This window comes from Sturnus vulgaris, chromosome 5, assembly GCF_052056855.1.
Source record: "Sturnus vulgaris isolate bStuVul1 chromosome 5, bStuVul1.hap1, whole genome shotgun sequence".
Taxonomy (NCBI): domain Eukaryota; kingdom Metazoa; phylum Chordata; class Aves; order Passeriformes; family Sturnidae; genus Sturnus; species Sturnus vulgaris.
Window position 1 is genome coordinate 74,548,243 of NC_142247.1, and position 6,719 is coordinate 74,554,961.

Genomic DNA, 6,719 nt, shown 5'->3' on the forward strand with positions numbered 1-6,719 from the left:
AAAATAAAATATAAAGAATAGAAATAGATTGGTATACATGTAAAATATAATGAAATCTAAGTAGCAAATATCTATGAAAAATCTAGTGTATAACAGAAATAATGCAAATATAAGAATATGTATAAATATAAAATAGAGCTATGAGAATGGTAATAAGAATGGGGTAAAACATCAGTGAGAAATGGAAAAAAACCACATGAAAAATGGTGGGAAAATCAGTGAGAAATGGAGAAAAATCAGTGAAAAACGGGGGGGGAATCTTTGAAAAATGGGGAAAAAAATCAGTGAGAAATGGGGGAAAAAAAATCCATGAAAAATGGGGGAATAAATCAGTGAGAAACGGGGAAAAGTGGGGGAAAAAATAATTGAGAAATGGGGGAAAAAATCCGTGACGAATGGCGGGAAAAGTCATTAAGAAATGGGGGAAAAATCAGTGAGAAACAGGGAAAAAAATCAATGAGAAATGGGGGAAAATTTGGGACAAAATCAGCGAGAAATGGGGGAAAAATCAGTGGTAAATGGGGGAAAAGTCGATGAAAAATGGGGGAATATTCAGTGAGAAATGGGGGGGGGGGGAAATCAGTGAGAAATGGGGAAAAAAATCCATGGAAAACAGGCAAACAATCCATGGGCAATGGCGGGAACAGAGCGAGCTGTTGTTGCTCGTGCTGTGGTGGCCGATGCTGTGGGGAAAAAATAAGTGAAAAATGGGGGCAATAATCAGTGATAAATGGGGAGAAAATCAGTGATTAATGGGCGGAAAAATGCATGAAAAATGGAAGGAAAAATTCAGAGAGAAATGGGGGCAAATATCAGTGATAAATGGGGAAAAAAAATCAGTGATTAATGGGGGGAAAAATGCATGGAAAATGGGGGGAAAATTCAGAGAGAAATGGGGGCAAAAATCAGTGAGCAATGGGGGGGAAAATCGGGAAATATCCATGGAAAAATGGGGGGGAAAAATCAGTGAGAAATGGGGGAAAAAATCAGTGAGAAATGGGGGAAACATCATGGTGAAATGGGGAAAAAAAATCTTTGATAAATTGGGGAAACAAATCATTGAGAAATGGGGGGAAAAAATCAGTGAGAAATGGGGAAAATATGGGAAAAAATCCACGAAAATTGCGGGAAAAAATGCATGAAAAATTGGGGAAAAATCAGTAAGAAATGGGGGAAAAAATCCATGAAAAATGGCGGGAAAAATCAGATCGGCGATCGATAGCTAATGCGTGCCGATCGATTAGATCAGCGATCGATTGATCACGACTACCGATCGATTTTATCGGCGATCGATTGCTAATGCCCGCCGATCGATTATATCGGCGTTCGATTGCTAATGCCTGCCGATCGATTAGATCGGCGATCGATTGGTAATGCCTGCCGATTGATTAGATCGGCGATCGATTGGTAATGCCTGCCGATCGATTAGATCGGCGATCGATTGGTAATGCCTACCGATCGATTAGATCGGCGATCGATTGATCGCGCCTGCCGATCGATTAGATCGGCGATCGATTGCTAATGCCTGCCGATCGATTAGATCGGCGATCGATTGATCGCGCCCGCCGATCGATTAGATCGGCGATCGATTGATCGCGCCTGCCGATCGATTAGATCGGCGATCGATTGCTAATGCCTGCCGATCGATTAGATCGGCGATCGATTGCTAATGCCTGCCGATCGATTAGCTCGGCGATCGATCGATCGCGCCTGCCGATCGATTAGATCGGCGATCGCTTTCCAATGCCTGCCGATCGATTGCTAATGCACGCTATTTGCACACTCCTTGCACACCCTTTGCACTCATACAGAGGCAGGAGGTTTCTCAGTTCTGGTCGGGGTTTTTTGGGGCGTTCATTCAGGGGGATTTCCTCAAGGATTGGGACACTCCTTGATTCCATCCCTTGCCTGTCTCCCAAGCGCCACCCTGTGGGCAGAGCGCGGTACTGCGCGCCTGCCTCTCCCAAGATGGCGGCTCGGGTGTCGCTCCCCGACCTTCTAACTCTGGCTGCAAAAGGAGGGTGGCACAGCAAGGAGCCCGCTCGCTCTAGTGGGATGCCTGCGCACGACGCCGACACCGATCCCACGGGTGCGATTTTCGGCGGCGTTTCCAATCGTGCGGACATCTCCTTCAGCCCGCTTCGGCCCGGGGGAGAGGGGCGGGGCCGCCAGCGATGGTGCCGGCGCAGCCCGGGCAGGCTCGGGGCGGAGCCGGGGCTTGGCGAGGCGGGGCACGGAGGTCCCGGGGACGGGACCGGGCGGGGCCGGGGCGGTGCTTTAGGGGCGGTCCCCAGTGGTCCCGGGCGGCACCGGGGGCGGGGCCGGGTGATCCCGGAGCGGTACCGAGCTGTGCTGGGGACGGTGCTGCAGGGGCGGTGCCGGGCCCGCCTCAGGGTGATTGAATGCCCAGAAATCGCCTCCTCTGCCCCGTGCTCACACTGAGCTGCGGGCTGCAGCGTGCTGTCGGAGCTCCGCACACAGCACGGATTTGGGCTTCCCCTCCTCTCAAACCCTCTCCCCCTTCTTCCTCCTCCTCATCTTCCTCTTTGTCCTCTGTCACTGCTGAGGCTCTGGAAAGAACTGAAATTCTGCAGGGAGAGATGTCCTCTCGTGGCCCCAGGGACTGCCTCGGCACGGGCCACGAGCGCCTCCGGCCCCTGCCTTCTCCTGCTTGAAAAGATCACCTGGAGCCCGAGCTCGGGGGGGTGAAATCAGCTGAAATCCAGGTAACTCTGTCAAGTGCCCCCCAGGGACATCGGCGGGGCTGGGGGATGAGGGTTTGAAACAGCAAATTCTTTGGAATATACACCTGTCCCTGTGCCGATGCTGCTGAGCTTCCTGCCACAGTATATCCCCACTCCATGAGGCGCTGTGAGGTTATGGCAGTGGGAATTGAGCAGGGAATTCGGGGCTATGGGCATAATTCACGGGAGCTAGCAAAGCTGACAGCCAACCCCAAATCGGGGCACAGCACAGAGAACAATCTGTGTGCTGCCCTGTCAGCTCAAGCTCCTGGGCTGGGAAGTATTGGGAGTTAAATGTATGGAATTACACAAATCACAGCAACTGGCATCACCCAGAGGGACAATCCAAGGCCCAAACAATTCCTCCACAGTCCACTCTGGGAAAAACACCCTGTGCCTGCCAGGAGCTCTGACCCTGCTTTTCCTACCAGCTCCTGAGCAGTGTCAGGGCCACCACGACGCCTTTAAAATCCAGATAAACCCCAAATCCTACACAGTGAATAATCCAAAGAAAGTACTGAATTGTTGTCATTAAAAGCTCAAAACTCATTAAGAATTCTATGACAACAGTGTAATGGACTCCCAGGAACCTCATGAATGCTCTCGGTTTCATTTTTGTGTATTTTTACTCCCTCATTTGGCAGCTTGTAAAACTTATCCTGGAATTCAGAGGTCAAGCAGGATCGACTTTGGATTGACCTTCACCTCTGGTCCCACTTTGTGCAAACACAACTCGTGCCCAGGTGGGTGAACTCATCACCTCAGCTTTTCACTCCAGAGTATCCCCTCCTTATTTCCCTGTAGATGAACTCAGATCCACTCCTCACCTCCACTGGTCATCCAAGCGTCCATTCTGTTCCCCACAGGCCCTGGTGGCCCCAGGGAGCTCCCTTGGCCTTTCTCCTGCCCCTCTGCAGCCCGAGGTCGCTACACAAACAGTTCTTGTGTCCCCTCTAAATGACCCCGGGTTTTCTGCTCAATGAATGGCATGACCCGTGCCCACTGCTCATGATTCACCCAACCAAAATCAAGAGCAAATGTTGCTTGGGCTTTAAGAACTTGAAATAACTCTGAAGCAAAAGAAATCACCTTTTTCTCCTGGTTTTTATTTTTATTTTTTCATTTAAGATGCTGGACTTGCCTCTGTGGATGTGTGCTGAGCTCTCACTGCAGGGGACTGTCAGGCCTGAATGGCTGTGAGTTCGTGTTCTTCTCAGTAGGGAATCAGAAATTATTCTTAGACCATAGAATTGTTTTCTGAAACCTTTCCCCTTTCCTCTTTGTGCCTTTGAATTTTTCATCTGTTCCCTGTTGTCACTTCCCCTGCCTGACTTCTGTGCAGCTCCTAGCTGGGAAAAACTGGGAAAACTTAGGGGGTACAGAGGTGGAATTTTTGGCTGGATTTTTCTAACATTTCTAATTTTGCTGAACTTATTTCCCCAGTGAGAAGAGCACGAACTCACAGCCATGCAGGCCTGACAGTCACTGCGGGAAATCTGACACAGTATTAATAAGTAACCTTTCCTGAGAGCAGTCACCACCCCAGTCCTCCAGCCTTGTCAAATGTTTGCAATGAATGGAGCCAAGTTCTAATCCTTAATCTAAATTTATGTCAGCTTTTGTTAGAAAGATACCGGACAGTAAATCATACAAGAGAATTTAAAAATTGCACAAAGAATAACAGGCCCAGACCAAACCCAACCGCCCCCATCAGTGCTCCACCCCAATTTTGGGAGAAACAGTGATACAGTTTATAAATACTCTCCTTCCACACTATTCAGTCCTTCACCGCACATCCCCAGAGAGGAGTCCCTCAGACCTTGCTCCCCTGAACACCAGGAGAGCTGGAGTTTCACCCAGATCCCACATTCCCATGGCAGTTAATCCCAGCAGGGAGGCAAAGAGGAACCCTGCATCCTCTGACATAGCCCACAGCACGGGCAGCACCAGGAGCCCTCCAGGCTCAGACCTCTGGTGCTGAAGCCTCTGGGCTTTGGCTGATCAAACACCACAGCTCTTGGCAAAGATGCCAGGAGAGTCGTGATTCTTCCTGTCCTGAAAGAGAGGAGGAAAAGAAAATTAAGTCGACTGCAGAAGGATTCCAGCTCTCAACTTCTGCTCTGATTCCTCACTCTGGGGTTTTATCCATGACAAGTGACACCAATTCAGAGTGCCCTTTTCCAGCATTTTTATTCCTAACTATTAAAAGGATGCTCATTTCTCTTATTGTATTCTTTGCTTAATTTTATTAGCGGCATTTTCATCCCAGACCCCACTTGTCAGTTCTTCAATCCTTTAGCACTGGACTTGGCACAAAGGGATACCCGTGGTGCTGCATCACAAGAAATCCCAAAGAGAAACCCCTTCCAAACCTGACGGAGAAAGCTTTCAAGGCACTCCAGAACACAGACAGCTTTTCCTGCCTTGTCAGGCCACACCAATTCTGTCCCATCCACCTGAACTGTGCAGGTGAGGAAAAGGCTTTCCTTGCTCCTCGGGAATCACTGTCTGAGACCACAGATGTCCATCCTGGGCAGCACCTGGAAACAACGTGGGAAAGGCAAAATGAGAGTGTTTTCTATCAGAAAATTACTACTACTAATAAAAATAACAATCAGAACTTCTGGACAAATTTAGTAACATCACTTTGATATGAGAAATACAGGCCATGCCCATCCTTGTAGCCCAGGTGAAAACAGGAAGGAGAACTAGAGGAAAAGCAGAGTCCCTTATTTGATCTCTGGACACAAACGGAGGCCTTTTCCCTGTGAAACCAAACTCACCCTTCCAGGGTTCCTGAGATCAGCTACGAGGAGGCTTTTGGCACTCCAAGAGCAGCTGGGTCACAGCTGGATGCGGCTTGGGTCTGGGAGACACCGTGCTCCTTCTGGAATTCTAGCACGCAAATGCCTGCTCCTGGCCCCAGGCCCGGAGATAAAATCTGTGGGGTTTTTCCCTGTGCAACATTGTTCACCCCTCCCAGGTTCCTGAGATCTGCACAGAGGAGGCTTTGGGCACCCCAAAGGCAGCCAGGGTTACAGGTGGGGGCAGCTTGGGGCTGGGAGAAATCCTCATCCATTTGGAATTTTATCAGGCAGAAACCTGGCTGGGTGCACAGGTCTCTGGACACGACCAGTGGCCCTTTCCCCTGTGAAACAAAACTCACCCTGCCAGGCTCCTGAGACCACTTAGGAGGAGGGGTTTGACTCTCCAAGAGCAGTCGCAACGAGAGATGCTCACACAGAAGGCCATGCAGAAGAGGAAACGAGCGCACCCGCAGCCCCCCAAGGCGCGCCCCAACGCCCCAGACCCGGCACTGCCAGCTCGGGCAGTCCCATAAAGCATCCCCCGCCTCCGCAGCGGCGGGACAGGCGGGGCCCGGGGTCCCGAGGAAACCGAGCGTGCCCGGAGGCGCGGCAGGACGGCAGCGCAGCGCCGCCTGGCGGCGGAGCAGGAGAGCAGCGCCGGGCCCCATGGCAGTATCGGTACCCGTGCGCCCCTTGCTGTCCGCGGCGATGCAGCGCCCGATGCCGAGTTCCACGCCCGTGTCGCCGAGGGAGAGGGGCACCGCTGGCTGGGGCCTCCCCGCCGACACGGACAGAAGCCGAAGCAGAAGCCCCGGTGCCATTGGCGGCCCCTACCCAGCGGGCCGGGCTCCGCCGGGCCCGCGGCCCCGCGCGGTATCGGGTCGGCCCGCTCCCGTCTTCGTCGCACCCGGGCCCTGCTCCTGGCATGAAGCGCGTCACCGCCCCGCGCCGTCCCGCCCCCCGCGCGTCATCGCGTGCGTTCGGCGGCCCGCCCCGGGGGCGGTGCCGGGGGCGCTACCCGGGGCGGTGCCGGGGCAGTGCCGGGGGCGGCACCGGGGGCGGTGCCGGGGCGGTGCCGGGGGCGTTCCCGGTCGCCGTGCCGGGGTAGCCCGGGGAGCGGTTCCGGGAGCGGTTCGGGGGGCGGTGCCGATTGCAGTCCCGGTCACTG

The 6,719-nt window shown here is 52.6% G+C and overlaps 2 long non-coding RNA genes across 5 annotated transcripts; one reads left to right on the forward strand and one right to left on the reverse strand.

The window, feature by feature from the left end:
- The first annotated feature begins 1,947 nt into the window (after positions 1-1,947).
- LOC148223817 (uncharacterized) lies at positions 1,948-3,678 on the forward strand. Its single transcript, XR_015804141.1, has 3 exons — positions 1,948-2,089; positions 2,568-2,726; positions 3,389-3,678. It is a non-coding gene; the product is annotated as an uncharacterized LOC148223817 (long non-coding RNA).
- A 151-nt stretch (positions 3,679-3,829) lies between these two features.
- Positions 3,830-6,494, reverse strand: LOC148223818 (uncharacterized). Of its 4 annotated transcripts, none has more exons than XR_015804139.1 (3): positions 6,386-6,494; positions 5,117-5,284; positions 3,830-4,799 (listed from the first exon to the last, which is right to left on the reverse strand). It is a non-coding gene; the product is annotated as an uncharacterized LOC148223818 (long non-coding RNA). The 4 variants fall into 4 exon arrangements; XR_015804140.1 differs by having other exon boundaries at positions 5,911-6,473; XR_015804138.1 differs by having other exon boundaries at positions 4,332-4,799; positions 6,234-6,486.
- Between the last annotated feature and the right edge of the window lie 225 nt (positions 6,495-6,719).